General features: G+C 46.3%; 1 long non-coding RNA gene across 1 annotated transcript in view; it reads right to left on the bottom strand.

The window, feature by feature from the left end:
- LOC115067439 overlaps positions 1–16,456 on the bottom strand; it is a 24,277-nt gene that overhangs the window by 1,788 nt on the left and 6,033 nt on the right. The window contains exon 2 of the long non-coding RNA XR_003846859.1: positions 13,194–13,242. This is a non-coding gene — a long non-coding RNA (uncharacterized LOC115067439). The remainder of the gene's footprint in view (positions 1–13,193; positions 13,243–16,456) is intronic.

Raw genomic sequence — 16,456 nt, 5'->3', positions numbered from 1 at the left:
CTATATATATGGTGTGTGTGTGTGTGTGTGTGTGTGTGTGTGTGTATGTGTGTGTGTGTGTGTGTGTGTGTTTTCTTCTCTTTGTTTAGAACATTTTCTTTTTATTAATTTAACAAACACCTGATCATCCTTCAAGACCACATCAAGACCCGCAACCCTCTGAAACCTTCCCTCAAGTGCAGAGGCGATCACATCTTCCTATGAGCCACATTGGAACTCTCCATAAAGACAATTGCCATTTGACATTGATGTTATGGCTATCCATGTCTGCAAGGGACCCTTCTCGGTTTCTTTATTTTTTAATGCCTATGTGTATGTATGTGTGTGCCTGTGTGCGTTTGTGTGTACACACATGTGTGTACATGCATGTGGAGGCAGAGGACAACCTCAGGGGTCATCTCCTGTGAGACAGGGTCTCTCATTGGCCTATAGCTCAATCAATTAAGTGACACTCATAGATACTCCCATCTCTATCTCCCAAGTGCTGGGATTACAATCATGCATCACTATACTGGTATTTTAAAAAATTTTTTCATATTTTATTTATTATTTTTATTTTATGTGTATGTGTGTATTGCCTGCATATAGGTAAGTGCACCCATGTCGTGCAATGCCTGCGGCAGGCAGAAGAGGTTGTCTGATTCCCCTGGAACTGGAGTTACGGACAGTTGTTAGCTGCCATGTGGGTGCTGGGATTTGAACCTGGGTCTTCTGCAAGAACACTGTTCTTAACCACTGAGCCATCTCTCCAGCCCCTTGTTTATGTATATGAGTGTATTGCCTGCATGTGTATAAGTGCACCCATGTTGTACAATGCCTAAGGAGGTCAGAAGAGGGTGTCAAATCCCCCTTGGAACTGGAGTTAGATGGTTGTTAGCCACCATGTGGGTGCTGGGAATCGAACCTACTGAGTGCTCTTAAGTCCCTCCATCTCTTTTTTTTTTTTTTTGTCTTGTTTGAGACAGAGTCTCCCTGTAGCTCCAGCTGCACTGGGATTAAAGGCATGCACCACCATGCCCAGTTCTATCTCATTTTCTTAAGGTCAGCACTGATTCGAATTTCCGAAGCCCTGGAGCATACCAGGGTACCTCACATTCAGAACTGGCTTAAAGAATGAGAAAGGAGTTGGTCAGTGGAAGTATGGGAACCAACTCACTCCTCAAAGCATCATTGCCCTTAGAGTCAACACCAGGCCTTTATAGAAGAGAGCTGAGGGCCAGACAGCTACAGGAGACAAGACTACAGAGTAATTCTAGAAACCACCATTCCAGCCACTAAGGACCATCATCCATCCATCAGTCAATTACTTTCTGTATAACAATCAAATACCAGACACTGTGTTGTTCCCTGAGGCAGAAAGAACTAGGAGTTCTGACCCTCAGGAGTCCAGGTGGAACAGGATGATATGTATGCACACAATCCCCACACCTTTCCTCACAGTCTGTAGAAGGAGTTACAGGAATGCCAGAATGGGGGGTGGAAGGAAGTCACTTGCTACAGTCTAAGTGTTTTCATCCACCACCCCATCAAAACCCATATGTTCAGGGAGAAGGTGGGCAAGGTAAGGGTAGAGATGGGGGACTCTGAATATGATCAAAATACATTGAATCAATTTTTTAAACATTTTATTTATTATTTTTTATTTTATGTGTATGCGTGTATTGCCTGCATGTAGGTAAGTGCACCCACGTCATGCAATGCCAGCAGAGGACAGAAGAAACTGTGGATCCCCTGGAACTGGAGTTACAGATAGTTGTTAGCTGCCATGTGGGTGCTGGGATTCAAATCCGGGTTTTCTGCAAGAACAGTCAGTGTTCTTAACTGCTGTGCTATCTTTCCAGCCCCCACTGAATCAATTTTTTAAAATCCATAGGTCACAGTGTCATATGCCTGTAACCTGGCACTTGAGAGGTAGAGGCAAGAAGATCAGGAGATTCATCTTCTGCTGCATAACAAGTTCAAGACCATGCTGGATTATAGAAGACCCTGTCCCAAAAAGCCCCCTCATGAGAAAAATCTTATGTTAAATCTTCAAGGTGATTGTATTAAGAGGTGTGCATTGACAGGTGATAGGTTCGTGATGGCATTAAGAAAAGCAGAAAGAGGGGCTGGAGAGATAGCTCAGCAGTTAAGAGCACTGGCTGCTCTTGCAGAGGACCCAGGTTCAATTCTCAGTACCCACACAGTGGCTAACAACCATCCATAACTCCAGTTCTTCTGTCCTCCATGGGATTTACACACCGTGCACTTATGTACATACAAGCAGAACATTCAGGCACATAAAATAAAAATAAATTTTTTAAAAAGAACAGAAAAGCAGAGCCATCATGAATGCAGCTTGTGTATTTTTTAGAGGTTTGAGGGAAATCCCTTGTCTCTTCTAGGCGCAGGGAAAAGATAACAATCTGTGAGCCAGAAAGCAGAATCTCACCAGACACTGAATCTGTTCAATTCTTGATCTTGAACTTGTATAGCCTCCAGAACTGTAAGAAATAAACCTCTGTTTTTGAGAAGCCACACGTCTGTAGCATTTTGTTACAGTAACACAAATGAACTATTTCTACATCTCTATTCCCTCTCTTCAGTCCCCAGAGGTCAAGTTCCCAGAGGCAACCAAGCCAAGATAGCTGTGCTGTAGGTGTTTGTCAAAACATATGAACACACACAAGACAAAAAACACAGCCAGGCCTTGCCCTAGGGGTTACAGCAGGTGAATACAGAATATGTTGAGTCCTCAGCAGTCAGGCCAAGAGTCATGCATGGTATAGGGCCATGAACTCAGGGCCTCCCTGACATTGCACACTTCAAGGACCTCTCACTCTAGACCTCCCCTGAGCTTCAGCAGGCAAAGCCCATGGTCAAGTAAGGTATTGTTTCCTGTTCCCGAAGTGAGATGTGGATCTACACGGCTTGCCTGGCCCCTCTGCTTGGTCAGTGGAAATATAGGATCTGATTCTCTCACTTCCCAAGAATCATTGCCCCTGGAGTCCTGGCACCAAGGCCCTCTACTGGGCCCCCGGGATACTGAAGAAGATGTGCCTTAGTGCCCACTCTTCATGAAAGACAACTGCAGTTTCTGTGTTTCCATCTCACATTCCCTGACAAGTGTGGGGTAGGGGGGTTGAACTAGCTGCCAAGCTCTGCCCCTTTAGTTTGGTGTGTGAGATCCCACACATCAGCTGGATCAAGCTAGGCTCCTACCCAGCCCTTCTAAAAGTTCCCATCAACTCAGAGTCAAACCTAACTCCTTAGAGGGCCACAGCTAACAAGCCCCTGCCCTCATTGAGTCCATTTCTTCTCTACCCATCCCCATCCCACTCTCCATGTGCTGGCCTTCTAACTGTGCCTGGATGAAGACAAGGTCCCCCAACCTGCCCTTGCCCTTCTCTTCTCTCTCCTGGACACTGAACCAGACGGGCACCTAGCTGACTCCCTCCTGCCATTCAGGTCTCCAGTGGCTTTATCACTCTTACATGCCTAATCTCTATATTATATAACATGATTCTATATATGCATTTGACATGATACTGCATGTGCTTTTGTTTATGATGTGTCCCCCATACTAGCACATGAAGGTGGGAATCTGCCCATTTTGTTCACTGTGAGATCCACAAGGCACATAACAGGGACTGAGTACATTCTTATGGCATGAATGAGTTATTGGCCCTCAGTTTCCTCCTATTTATTTATTTATTATTTATTTAGTTATTTATTTGAGATGAGGTCTTAGTATGTAGCCCTAGCTGGCCTGGAACTCTCTATGTAGACCAGGCTAGCCTCAAATTCACAGAACATACCTGCCTCTACTTCTTGAGTACCAAGATTAAAGGTGTGTGTCACCACACTTGGCTGATTTCCTCCTTTTTAAAATGATATCTATAGTTATGAGGTTGTAGGTGTTAAATGATGTTAAAAATGGAAAATAAAATGTTCATGCTGGTTCATGCCTGTAATCCTGGCCATTTGGGAGGTTGAGGCAAAAGCATCCTGAGTCTGAGGCCAGTCTGAGCTACAGAGCAAGAGTCTGTCTCAAAAATTAAATAAATAGGCCCAGGTATTGTAGCACAAGGCTTTAGTCCCAGTACTCAGGAGGCAGAGGCAAGCAGATCTCTGTGAGTTCAAGGCCAGCCTGGTTTACAAAGCTAGTTCTAGGCCAGCCAGTGCTATGCAGTGAGACCCTATCTCAAAAAAAAACAATAAATAAAGGCTAGTGTAGTGGCACATGCCTTTAATCCCAGCACTTTGGGAGTGGGGGAGGCAGGCAGATCTCTGTGAATTTGAGGCCATCCTGGTCTATACAGCAAGTTCTAGGCCAGCTGGAGCTACAGGGAGACCCTGTCTCAAAAAGACCAAAAAAATTAAATAAATAATAGCCAGTGAGATAACTCAGTAAGTAAAAGCACTTGCCACGCAAATTTGATACTCAGAGCCCACATAAAGAAGCCAGATAAGGTGGCATGCATCTGTAATTCCAGCATTCCTTCTACAGTATGATGAGAAGCTCAAGGACCAGCCTAGAGGAAACAAGAGAGACCCTGCTTCAACAAGGAGAGAACAAAAAATGTGTTCTACGAAAACTGCTTTCCGACCTCTGCATAAGTTCTGTGACATGCACAGGCCCAAACTCACAAGCATACAAACATAATCATAATCATAGTCATAATCATAATGAAAGTTTTAAAAATAAATAGAAAAAAAAAGAAAGATGCTCAGCCTGGTGCTTGAAGCTTAGTTGATACATCATACTAAAAGCCACCGTCACCACAGCTGCTGCTGCTGCTGCTGCTCCTGTCACTGGTTGGTGTGCATCACCTCATGAGGGAGATAAATCTTAAAATAAATGATGGGCTAGAGCTATAGCCAGTGAGAGAGCAGGTTCGATTCTCAGCAGTGCAAATAAGCCTTGCACCTTGCATCCCTCAAGCCCTTCCTCCCCAGCCCTCTGCTCCACTTTGAGATCCAGGCAGCAGGCCCTCCATCTCTCCGAGGGCCAAATGCAAAACTTCCGTCCTGTCTGTGGAGGTCACCCTCAGGGTCTGGCTCTGATAGATCAGCAGACCTCTAGTCCCACGTGGGATAGGGGCAGTGGGCAGAGCCCAGACCAGCCCTCAGAAACCCAGTGATTACCCCCAGAGCAGACCCCACATCAAAGCCACTCTCTGATGGGGCGAGGCCTCGAGATAAATGGAAGATTAAAGAAGACTTGGTTTCCACAGGCCACAGGGAGAGGCGGCCCACAGGCGACCACAGAGCGGAGGCCTTGCCGGCCCTGGCTGCAGCCATCTTGGAGGGCAAGAGTGAGGTGTCCAGGCTCGGATGAGGGGAGTCAGAGAGAGGTGACTTGCATGAACATGGACTCCCTGCTATTACATGCCAGCCTTTCTTTCCAGCCTACATCTGCTCCTTAACCCCTTCCCAACCAGGCAGCAACCAAGAGGCTCAGTAGTGGGACCGTGGGCCTTCTTGCAGAGATCTTGTTTGGTCATTGGGTTTGGTCATTGGGGTTTACGCCCTCCAGCACCGGAGCCTGTAATGAGGAACTCCTGGCCCCAGCCTTCCTCCCCAGGGAAAGCCTGTAATTAGTGCAGAAGGCAAGGCTGGGGAAGCTCAGACAATGTCATTTGAACCAGGATGAGACAGGGCTCAATTGCTAGTCTGAACATTTTTTTTTCTGGTGCCATTTCATATACAAAACTCTTGTCAAAATTAACCCTTTCCTCGTTGGGCCCTGATGCTGGGGTTTCAGCTTAGCATACCATCTGTTCCTGGGCCTAGTCTGTAACTCTAAAATACCCCTGCACCCTACTGAGAACTTCCCTAACATCTGCCAATCAATCATCCAGCAAGCTTTTACCTGGTGCCAAGCACCAAGGGAAAGGGCCCAAAGGGAAGTCTCTCTTCCATCAAGAGATTCCTATCTTGAGGTGTGGAAAATACATACTAAAAACCGTTGGCAAACAATTCAAAGTGGGACAGGAAGAATCTGATGGTGAGGACCAGTGCAGGCAGGTTAGAAATCCATATGGAGATGGAGTAGTCAGGATGGCCCCCATGGAGACCTGGCCTGTGGCAAGCACTCTGTAAATATGTTCTGTGGGAGCCATCTTCCTGGGACAGAGCATTCTGCAATCAGAGCAGGAGGCTGAAATCAACAGGGAGATGAGAGGCAGGAAAAGCCAGCCTTAGGTGTAGACAGAGCAATTGTGACAGAAAAGCAGAAGCTACAGCTTCCACCCTCATGCTCCTGAAGCACTTTTTCTGAGTTGCAACCCTGTAGCTCATCTTACACTAGACTCTAACCTGTCTGGTCCTCACTAGAACATGAACAACTTATGATGTCAACTCACTCCTGTCCTTGGGTGCATCAGCATCAAGCTAGTACACAAGAGGTACTCAATACGTGCTTATTGGAGCTGAGGCTATAGTTCAGCATGTAGAGTGTTTACCTAGCATGTACAAAGCCCTGGCCTGGGTTTCATCCCCAACACCACATAAACCAGGTGGCTCACACCTGTAATCCCGGAGCTCAGGAGTAGAGGTAGGAGGATTAGAAGTCCAAAATCATCCTTGGCTACATATGGAGTTTGAGGCCAGCCTGAGCTTACGTGAGATCCTGACTCCAAAGAAAAGGGTACTCATTAAGTAAATAGTTGGGCTTCAATAAAAGAGTGGAAAGGAATGTACCTCTACAACCTTTCCTAAAAGGGGTACAGAGTATGGACCTAGAACCCTTGAAAACATCAAAATCTCCTTAACAGACAGAGCTTTTTAGAAGTCATTAAGACAAGATCTACCATTGATTAAAAAAAAAAAAATCAAAGAATATGACTAGAGTCTGCAGATAGGGAAGCGTAAGTTGTTCTAAGACATCTAAAACGGTGCTCAATTTTACTCAAGAGAATGCAAATTTAAAACACCCTGGATGAGTTGGCACGACAGCTCAGCTGATAAAAACACTTGTCAGGCAACCTGATGACCACAGTTTGATCTCTGGATCCCATAGTGGAGGAGAGAACCAATGTCCTCTGACTCCCACATGTATGTGAACATACCCCAATTCACATACTCATATCATACAAACACACACACAAATAATAATAATAATAAATTTTTAATAACCAAACTAGGAAACTTTCTAATCTATCAGATTAGAAAACTGTAAAAATCTGTGAGTCTTCTGCTTGATAGACTGTAGAGAAACCACCAATCCCATCCACTACTGCTAGGGGCATAAACTTATACATGATATTTGAGAATGTCTTTCAACATTACACACACAGGTTCTCTGACTCAGCAATCTTGTTTCTGGGAATTGATCCTACAAATGTGCAGGACTTGAACAAGTCTATCACTGAAGCATTGTTTCTTATGGTAAAAAACTGGAAACCATCCAAAAGCCCATCTGCTGGGGACAGGTAAATAAATTATGGTGTATTCATACAATGAATGGATGGCTCTGCAGCTATGGAAGAAAAGAATGAGGAAGTTCTCTGTGTACTAACACAGGAAGATCTTCAGGCAAGATCAAGAAAAGACAACAAACATGCAGTACATATAATACCCTCCTTTGGAAGAGAGAGAGAGAGAGAGAGAGAGAGAGAGAGAGAGAACAGAGAGAGAGACAGAGAGGGAGCCATATGCATATACACAGTCATACATGCAGAGAGTGGATAGAGAGGAAGAAGAGGAGAGGAGGAGGAGGGGAGGAAGAGGAGGAGGAGGCCCAAGAAAGTAATAAAACTGATATGTTAGTGGAGGGGTCGGACCCTAGTGTTTAGGCTATAGGATGCAGAGATGGAAGAATCACTTTTCATTATTCCTTTTCTATGTTTGACTTACCTCAATGCATTATCTATTCAACAAAATTTAAAAGAAAAAAGGTTAGCTACCCAGGACTAGAGATTCCAGGCTGTTCTACCTACCTTGACTGCCTGTGTGTGGTTTTTCCTCCCTTGTTCCAGCCAAATTTTCCCCAAGACCCTGGACTCTAGTAAATAGTGCTGTTGTTCCAGCTCATGCCTGAAAAGCATGGATGAGGATGTCAGACTGTGACGCTGTATGACTTTAGACAAGGTGCTGTATCTCTCTGAGCCTCAGGACAGCAGTGTAATCTCAGTACCTGCCACTATAGATTGTAGTGCTGCAGAAATGAGGAAACATACAGGCAGTGCCTAACCAGATCCTGGGACATGATAAATGCCACACTCTGTAAGTGTACCCAGTTGAACGTCTATATGCCTTGCCACTATTCTTATTAGATTGCTGGTCTTTGTCATATTGATTTATAGGTGCTCTTCATAGATTGAGAAGACTAAGGCACTCATTGCAAGCTGGCAGAACACTCAAAGGCCAAAGTAAATGGAGGTTTTGTGAAAATCCTTCTTTATTGTTATTATTCTACTCTACCCTGTGCATACTGGCATCGGAAGGCATTCCACATTGGAGACTTGGGGCTCATCCGGATAACCCTTCATTCATTACTCACTAGCTCTGAGTCTCCGTGTGTCTCCTAGGTTATCAGAGACTGCTGCTCTCTGACCACTCCACTCAGGTCTACTCTGGATGGGCTCATTCTTCTGTCTTCAGAGTCCCCAAGCTGTGAGGCACTTGCCTGGAGCCAGTCTCCATAATAAAGGAATTTGCTGGGTGTGAGGATGCACACATATAAGCCTGACACTGAAGCAGGAGGATGGAGATTTTGAGGCCAGCGTGGGCTACACAGGTGCATTTTTATATTAAAAAAAAAAAAAAGATAAGTGTGGTAGCACATGCTTTAATCCCAGCACTTGGGAAGCAGAGGCAAATAGATCTCTGTGAGCTCAAAGCCAGCCTGGTCTAATAGTTCCAGGCCAGCCAGGACTACATAGTGAGTTGTCTCAAAAAAACAAAACAAATCCAAACAAAACAAAAGATGAAAGAAAGAAAGAAAGAAAGAAAGAAAGAAAGAAAGAAAGAAAGAAAGAAAGAAAGAAAGAAAGAAAATTCCTATCTTATGAGCACATGGAAGGCCTCCCTGGGAAACCCTAAATCTTCCTCCCATGGGAGAGAAGCTCCTGGGGGATAGAAAAGATGCACAGGACAAGGGACTGAGTTGCCGAATGTATACCATGGGCTCCCCAGCCTGATCCTTAGACACTTGGTGCTTGCTGGCCATAGGACTGCAGACAAATGTGACTCCCTGAGGTTGTATCCATTCATCATTCCCTATGGAATTGGTGTGCAACACCACACACACACACACACACACACACACACACACACACACACTTCAGTTCTGGAGGTGCTATAAATGTTTCTCAGAACATCTTGGAAATATATTTGATTTTACTTTTGGTTGCTTGGTTGGTTTAGTTTTTTTGGAGACAAGGTCTCATGTAGCCTAGGCTGGCCTCAAATTCACTAGGTAGCCAAGGCTAGCCTTGAACTCTTTCTTTCTTTTTTGTGATTGTGGTTGTTGTTGTTTGAGGTAGGGTCTCCCTGTAGCCCCAGCTGACCTGGAACTCACTATGTAGACCAGGATAGCCTTTATATGACAGAGATTCTCCTGCCTCTGCCTCCTGAGTGCTGGGATTAAAGACATGTGCCACCATGCCCAGCTTGGCCTTGAACTCTCTTTTTTTAAAATTTTTGTATTGAATTTTATATAATACATTGTAGGTAAGTGCACCCATGTCGTGCAATGCCCACAGAGGACAGAAGAGGCTGTTGGATCCCCTGGAACTGGAGTTATAGACAGTTGTTAGATGCCATGTGGGTGCTGGGATTTAAACCCAGGTCTTCTGCAAGAACAGTCAGTGTTCTTAACCTTGGAGCCATCTCTCCAGCCCCTATATAATACATCTTAATCATATTCAGCGCCCCCTTCTCTATCTGCACCCCCTATAGCTGGCCTTGAACTCTTGATCCTCCCACCTCCACCTCCTGAGTGCTGGGATTACAGGTGTGTACTACAATGCCCAACTTTAGAATATATATTCGTTTCTATGGTGATTGCCAAGGCCAAGCCTTCTCTAGTTTTCCATTTGTTCTGCCCAGCCACAGAAGTTGAGGCAAGTCCCTAAGGATGGGTGTGACCAGGAAGCTCTGGGTCCCCTTGATGCACATGGCCTAGAGTGAGATTCCCCATCTGGACCTGCTACTCAAAGGGAAAAAAGTTTGAGTGAGCCCTGGCAGGAGGTAAAGGTTGAGTCTGCCAAGGTCGGGCCCCTCCCAACTCTCCAGGAAGCCCCTGATTACCTGTAACTTGTCCAATCCCAGAGGCTGGTGCAGCGGAAAAATGGAGTCAAACAGATGCCAAGATCAAATTTCCAGTTCTGTTTAATAACTGTGTGGCCTTGGACAAATATAACCTCTCTGGGCCTTACTTTTTTAATCTTTAAAAGCATTTGTGCCTTTCTGTCTCACTTCTAAAGGTGTTTGAGAAGCTATACAGACAATGGAATCTGATGGTTGTTGTTTAAATTTTTTTATTATTTTCAATTCTTTGTATGTACATGTGTGAGAGGGCACAAGTACATGCAAGTGCCCATGGAGGCCATAAGAGAGTGTCAGATCCCCAAGAGCTAGAGTTACAGGTAGTTGTGAGCTACCCAATGTGGATGCTAGAAACCAAACTCAGGTCCTCTGCAAGAACAGCAGGTGCTCTTAACCAACAAAGAGCCATCTCTCCAGCCTCCAGTGGTTTTTAATAGAAAATGATGTGGAAAGGTGAGATAAAAGCATAAGATGGAGGCAGGAAATAGTATGTTACATGCACCTCCATGAGATTCTGTAGCAAAAGGTGAGCCTCCCAGCTGGGGCTACAGGGACACCCTGTCTCAAAAGGACCAAAAAAAAAAGGTGAACCTCAGCAATTTCGCCTCTGAGCTTCCTTACGGCTGAGTAAAGAGAATTCAAAGAGCTTCAAGATCCAGACAGTTGGGGCTAGAGAGATGACTCAGCAGTTAAGAGCACTGGCTACTCTTGTAGAGGACCCACATGGTGGCTAACGACCTCCTGTAACTCCAGTTCCAGAGGATCTGACGCCCTCTTCTGACCTCTGTGGGCATAGCACAACAAGGGTGCACTTACATACATGCAAGCAATATACTCGTACACACACACACACACACACACACACACACACACACAAGATCCAGAGAGTCCATTCGATTAAAAATGGGTCCAGCAGCAATCAGTTTTTTCTGGGCTCTGAAATCAAAGAAAAAAAGTCTTGCCTAGGCCTTCCTAAGTAAGTTGCAAGACTGGAATGAATGTTATGGGTGTGGAGGGGTACACCCCTCAATGGAGACCACACTGTCTCCTATGCTCTATGGGAATTTGTAACAAATTAAAATGCTTGACAGTGACCATCAGAGTGGCTGGCACACAGTAAGTGCTTAATGTGTGTCTATTTCCTTCCTTCCTTCCTTTCCTCCTTCCTTCCTTCCTTTCTTTCTCCTACTCTGTCTTCTCCCTAGCAGACCTCTTCTGGGTCAGGTTCTATGTTAGGCAAATGTGGGAATCACTGTAAATTTAGCTATCCCCTGATCCCAGGTCTCAGAAGACCCCCACCCACCCACCAGCCATCTTTGAGTCTCTGTGCTCAGCCTCCGCCTCAGCACAGTCATAAACCCAGGAGCTCTGATGCTGTGGTTTCCCCTCATTCCCCACATAACTCCAGGCTGCTCCCTCCGACCACCACATTCATGGAGCCTGGCCACGTGCAAAAGCACAATTAATATTCTACTCAGTCTCCCCCAGCCCTGCTGCCTGTTGGGAGAAGATGGAAACCAGATTTGCAGCCGCACACTCTGGCAGAGACAAGCTTAGTGAGGTGGCCTGCCCCTAGGTGGGAACTGGTGCTTTCTTCATCAGAGGCATGTGTACACACACATGAGTGCACATATGCATGCATACACAAATGAAAGAAGCCCCTCACTCAGGGCCACACCTCTCTGTCATGGCCATCCTTCGGCAGTTAGGGTACATGACTGCATCACCATGAGCTGCACACCCAGTTCTCAGTCATTCACAGTTCATAGTTCCTAGGCTCCTAGCAGACAGGGCCACACAGAGATCATGTCTAAAACACAGATTTATAAGGAATCTGCTGCAGGGAGCAGGTTATAGCATTCCCTGCTCAGCTGATTCCAGACAAGTTAGATTTTAGCAAAGTCTTTGATTTAAAGGCCTGATGTTGCCTCTAAGCTTCTTGGTTATAAACCACTTGAGTCTCACCAGATTTGGAGGCTGGGGAAATTGAGGCTGTGCAGTAGATCACAGGCAGAGGCGGGTCTCCAACTTTCCATACTCCTGCCCTTCCTCTTAGACCCACAGTTTTTGCTCTGCCAGCCCTAGGTGGAGCAGGATTTCAGGGGCATATCCCTGATGGGACTCAAGGTGGGAAGAAACAACCAGCTCTGTTTTTACCTCCTTGGTTTTACTTCCTTAGTCTTCTAAAGGGATTGGAAGACTCAAGATGACTGAGTGTATGTCTTTGGGCAGTGGATTCAAGTGACCCAGAGTTTGGAAGCATCTAGAAGCAGAATTGGTACAGGTGATTCCAGGCAGTGGAAAGGACTGTGGATTCAGAGCAGGAGCGCAAAGCCGGAAATGGGTGGAGCTGTTCCCCAAGCAGCAGGCAGACAGAGGGCCAAAGGGCGGGCCTGCCTCTGATCCAAGATGGGATAGTAGAGCAGAAATTCAGGCGAAAAAAGATAATCCAGTTACCAGGAAATGGGGCTGGACCAGAGGCAAGTGTTTTCTTAGACCTTAAGGAACTTCAGTCTTCAGAGAATTTAAAGAGAGAAAATAAATCTGTCTTTAAGGCCATTCTCTAAAGCAGAATGGCCTGTGAATCACTAGCTGCTGAAGAACATTCTAGAAGACCCTCCTCTCATCATCTGTCTTTCCCCAGTGAGCTAATACAGTTCATCTAGGGAGAGTGGAAAGGGCCTTGGGTTCACAGGCTGAAGTTTAACTTTCAGTCCTATCTCTGTCTCCTGAAACTGAGTGATCCTAGGGCAAGCCACTCAGGGTCCTGGGTTCCAGTTTCCTATGAAAAGAAAGGAGTACAAAGCCCTGGGCCTCAATTTCCTCATCTACAGACCAGGAATGGTAACAATATCATGTTTCCCTGAATCTGAGGTGGCATCAACAGTGTGAAACACCATTATCTTCTGTACATTAAAGGAGGGATATCATCTACTAACCTGTGACATCATTAGTTACAAGACACATTTTGACTTCAGAGGTGTCAACCTGTGCAAAGAAACATGCGAGTTACTATCAGTGAACTGCAAAACTTGTCTTACAAGCTTGTCCCAAGAATTAAACCAGATAATTCAACTAAAGTACTTAGTGTCTGGAACAAAGCAAGATCTCAATAAATGTCAGGGAAATTTATGAGTCAAGGTGGAGAGAGGACAGGACCACAGGCCAAGGGGGTGGAGAGGCAAGCACTAAGATGAGTGACAGCCATAGTTGGAAGTTATCCTCCCTCCTGGCAAGGCGCCACTCCCCCAGGCTCCAAGTCCAGCGCAAGTTGGGGGACACATAAAGAACAGCCATACAACCTACTTTAGGGAACCACAGAGAACAAAGGGCCTCATCTGCACCCCGGAAGTCAACCTAATCTCCAGGATGAATATGTTTTCATTCCCCAGAAGTTCCTGTTCAAGTGTGCCAAAGCGTTTTTCCTTTACAATCCAGGCAAACAAGACAGGTTTACTTTGGGCGACCTTCTCACCACCACCCGAGGCCTGCCTGCCTCTGGCAAACACCCACCTTGCACTGTCCCGGTGGCTCTGGGTAGGAGCCTAGAAAGTCAGAGTATCAGGTCTTCTGAGGACCAGGCCCTTCCCTTAGTTCTACCCAATTCCCAGCCCCCCATTTGGAAGATCCTTGTGAGGATAGAACCTAGGGTGCATTAGCACTTCCTCCCCCATCTTACTCCTGTAGAATTTGAGACTCAGTGAAGGGCAATGAATCTCCAGGGTAACTGTATGACAACACACACACACACACACACACACACACACACACACCCACAATGCAGCCTAGCAAAAGCCTCTCTCTCCACCTGACCTTCAGTGTCTGAGACAGGCAGGAAGCTTATCTCTGCCCTTTTCCTCCTGTGCGTCACTGACTGTCATCAACTGTGTGGTGATGTCATTATGCAGTATGCTTTTGTTTCACAGCTGGAGCACGGCTACAAGCAGCAGCCATGTGTTGCCAAGCCCTTTGCAGGAGAGGCTGAACTCAGTGGTAGAGTGCTCACCTAGCATGCACAAAGCCCTGGTGTCCATCTGAGATAAAGGCCTTGCGCTGCTGACCACACCCTCAGAAGTGCCAGGGACAGGACTTCTATCTGAATGGACATAATTATTGCCCGTGTTTGCACAGAATAGAGCTTCAGATTTGTGTATAGCATTGGGACTCCACATTCATGCCTCCTGAACCACTGCCTACCCATGCAGTCAAGCCTCTCTCTTTTGTCTACTGTATACTGTCCCACTGACTGGAAGACTTTTCCCTTCACTTGGCCCCAAAATGACCCAAATTCATGATTCAGTTCTCAGCTGACACTGCTCAGAGAGGCAGTCATGTCACACTGTTTTATTCCTTCGTAGTCCTTCCCACCATATCTTAAGATCATTTGCTTCTGGGTATGGGGCACATGCCTTTAACCTCAGCACTCAGAGGGGAGAGGCCGGTGGATCTCTGTGAGATCGTGGCCAGCCTGGTCTACATGGTGAGTTCCAGGCCAGCTGTGGCTACAGGGAGACCCTGTCTCAAAAAGACTGTTTGCCATACTTTCTTCCACCCCAGTCTCCACTGCCTGCGTTAGGGGCAGTAGATGCTTAATAACATTTGTAGAATGTGTGAAAAAATCCCTAGGCACCCACATCTCTGTTGCACCTTACATCCCCTTCATTCCAAAAGGTTTACCTGTTCCTCATTCCAGCTTTTGCACCACCTGTCCCCTCTCCTAACTTCCTCTTTCCCCCAGGATTACTCTAGGGAGATCTTGCCTCTCAGACTCCACAGGAGGTGCCGGAACCAGAATGTCTCCCCAGGATTATTTTCAATGGTTCCTAGGGTGTTCACCTGGATAAGAATAAGGAAAGACAGGACATTCTAATCCTACTTATCTAAAACTCTATAATCTTCCCCAATCACTTAAATGGTACCTGTGTCTCTAATTACAGGGCAGACTAGGGGGAACACAGGCACAATTTCCAGCCAACCTCAGGCAGAGGGACACTTTTACTCCTCATAGGGGCCCACAGAGACTCCAGCTCAGGAGCCAGGAATCCAGACACCTGCTGCCACAAATTCACCCTCCACAGGCTGGCTTGTCCACCCAGACAGGAACTACTCCCCTCGCCCTGTGTCCAGCCACTCTTGTGTTTGAATAGTCTCCAGCTGACCCACTCCCTCAGTCTACCCAACACTGTTCTGAGTGAACTGATTTCTCCCATGCCCAGCCTAACTTCTCAGAGTGGTATTGCTGATGAGCAGGGTCCCAAGAGCCTGGGTATGATGCCAACTTCTCAGAAGTAAACTCAGTAGGAAGCCTGAGCGTCGACAGTCATGTGACCACCTGGAAGGTCACAACTTCACGGTCCAGAACTATGTCAACTGGGTCATAAGATAAGAAAAGTCACTTGCCTGACTCTAACCCAGCAAACAGCTTTGGTCTCAGATGAGCGTCAGCATTGAAAGTGATTTTCGGTGATAAACCTGGCTGAGCTGCAATGACATCTCTACTTCTTAAAGACCTTTGGGTTCCTGAGCTAATTACCCAAACAAGGAGGACACACTTAATCCCATGACTCTGAGCAGGAAACAGTGGACCCAGCCCTTGAGGGAGCACCTTCCTGCCATTTCCATTTGTTCAGGTGCTAAGAGATTGTTTATCAGCCCTTTTAAGAGATTAAGTTTTCTCAGGAGCAGGCTACTTAAGTAATGAGTCCAAGGGGGCCTGGGTGTGTCAGGTGACTGGAGTGTGCTTCTGGCCAGTACCTTGGCTCACCAGACTTCACTGTTCTCCAACTTCCTGCTCTCAGTGGTCAGGAAAAGAAGGTGCTCAACTTATCCATCTCTTGCTATTCATACAGCCCCTCCATGTACTGGAAAGCTGGGTATAAGTCTTTGTTGGGGGAGTGGGGTCTGTAGGACCATAGACAAGTGAGCAAACAACGATTGTAACACGTGTCCTGAGTGTGTGCAGAGGTGGTTATTGCACCCACCTGGGGCTGCAGGGACTGCTTCCTAGGGGGAGCTGAAAATGGGAACTAGGGATATCGTTCAATAAGTAGATGCACGAGGCCCTGAGTTTGACCCCCCAGCACCACATAAAATTGGGTGTGGTAGTCCATGCCTGTAATCCCAGCACTAGAGTTCCAGGCTAGCCTGGGCTCCATGAGACCCTGCCCCTCCCCACCCCGCAAAAAAAAAAAAAAAAGAGAGA

The sequence above is a fragment of the Nannospalax galili genome, unplaced genomic scaffold (assembly GCF_000622305.1).
Source record: "Nannospalax galili isolate Female #2095 unplaced genomic scaffold, S.galili_v1.0 scaffold2046, whole genome shotgun sequence".
Lineage (NCBI taxonomy): Eukaryota > Metazoa > Chordata > Mammalia > Rodentia > Spalacidae > Nannospalax > Nannospalax galili.
This window is presented reverse-complemented; position numbering and strand designations above follow the sequence as displayed.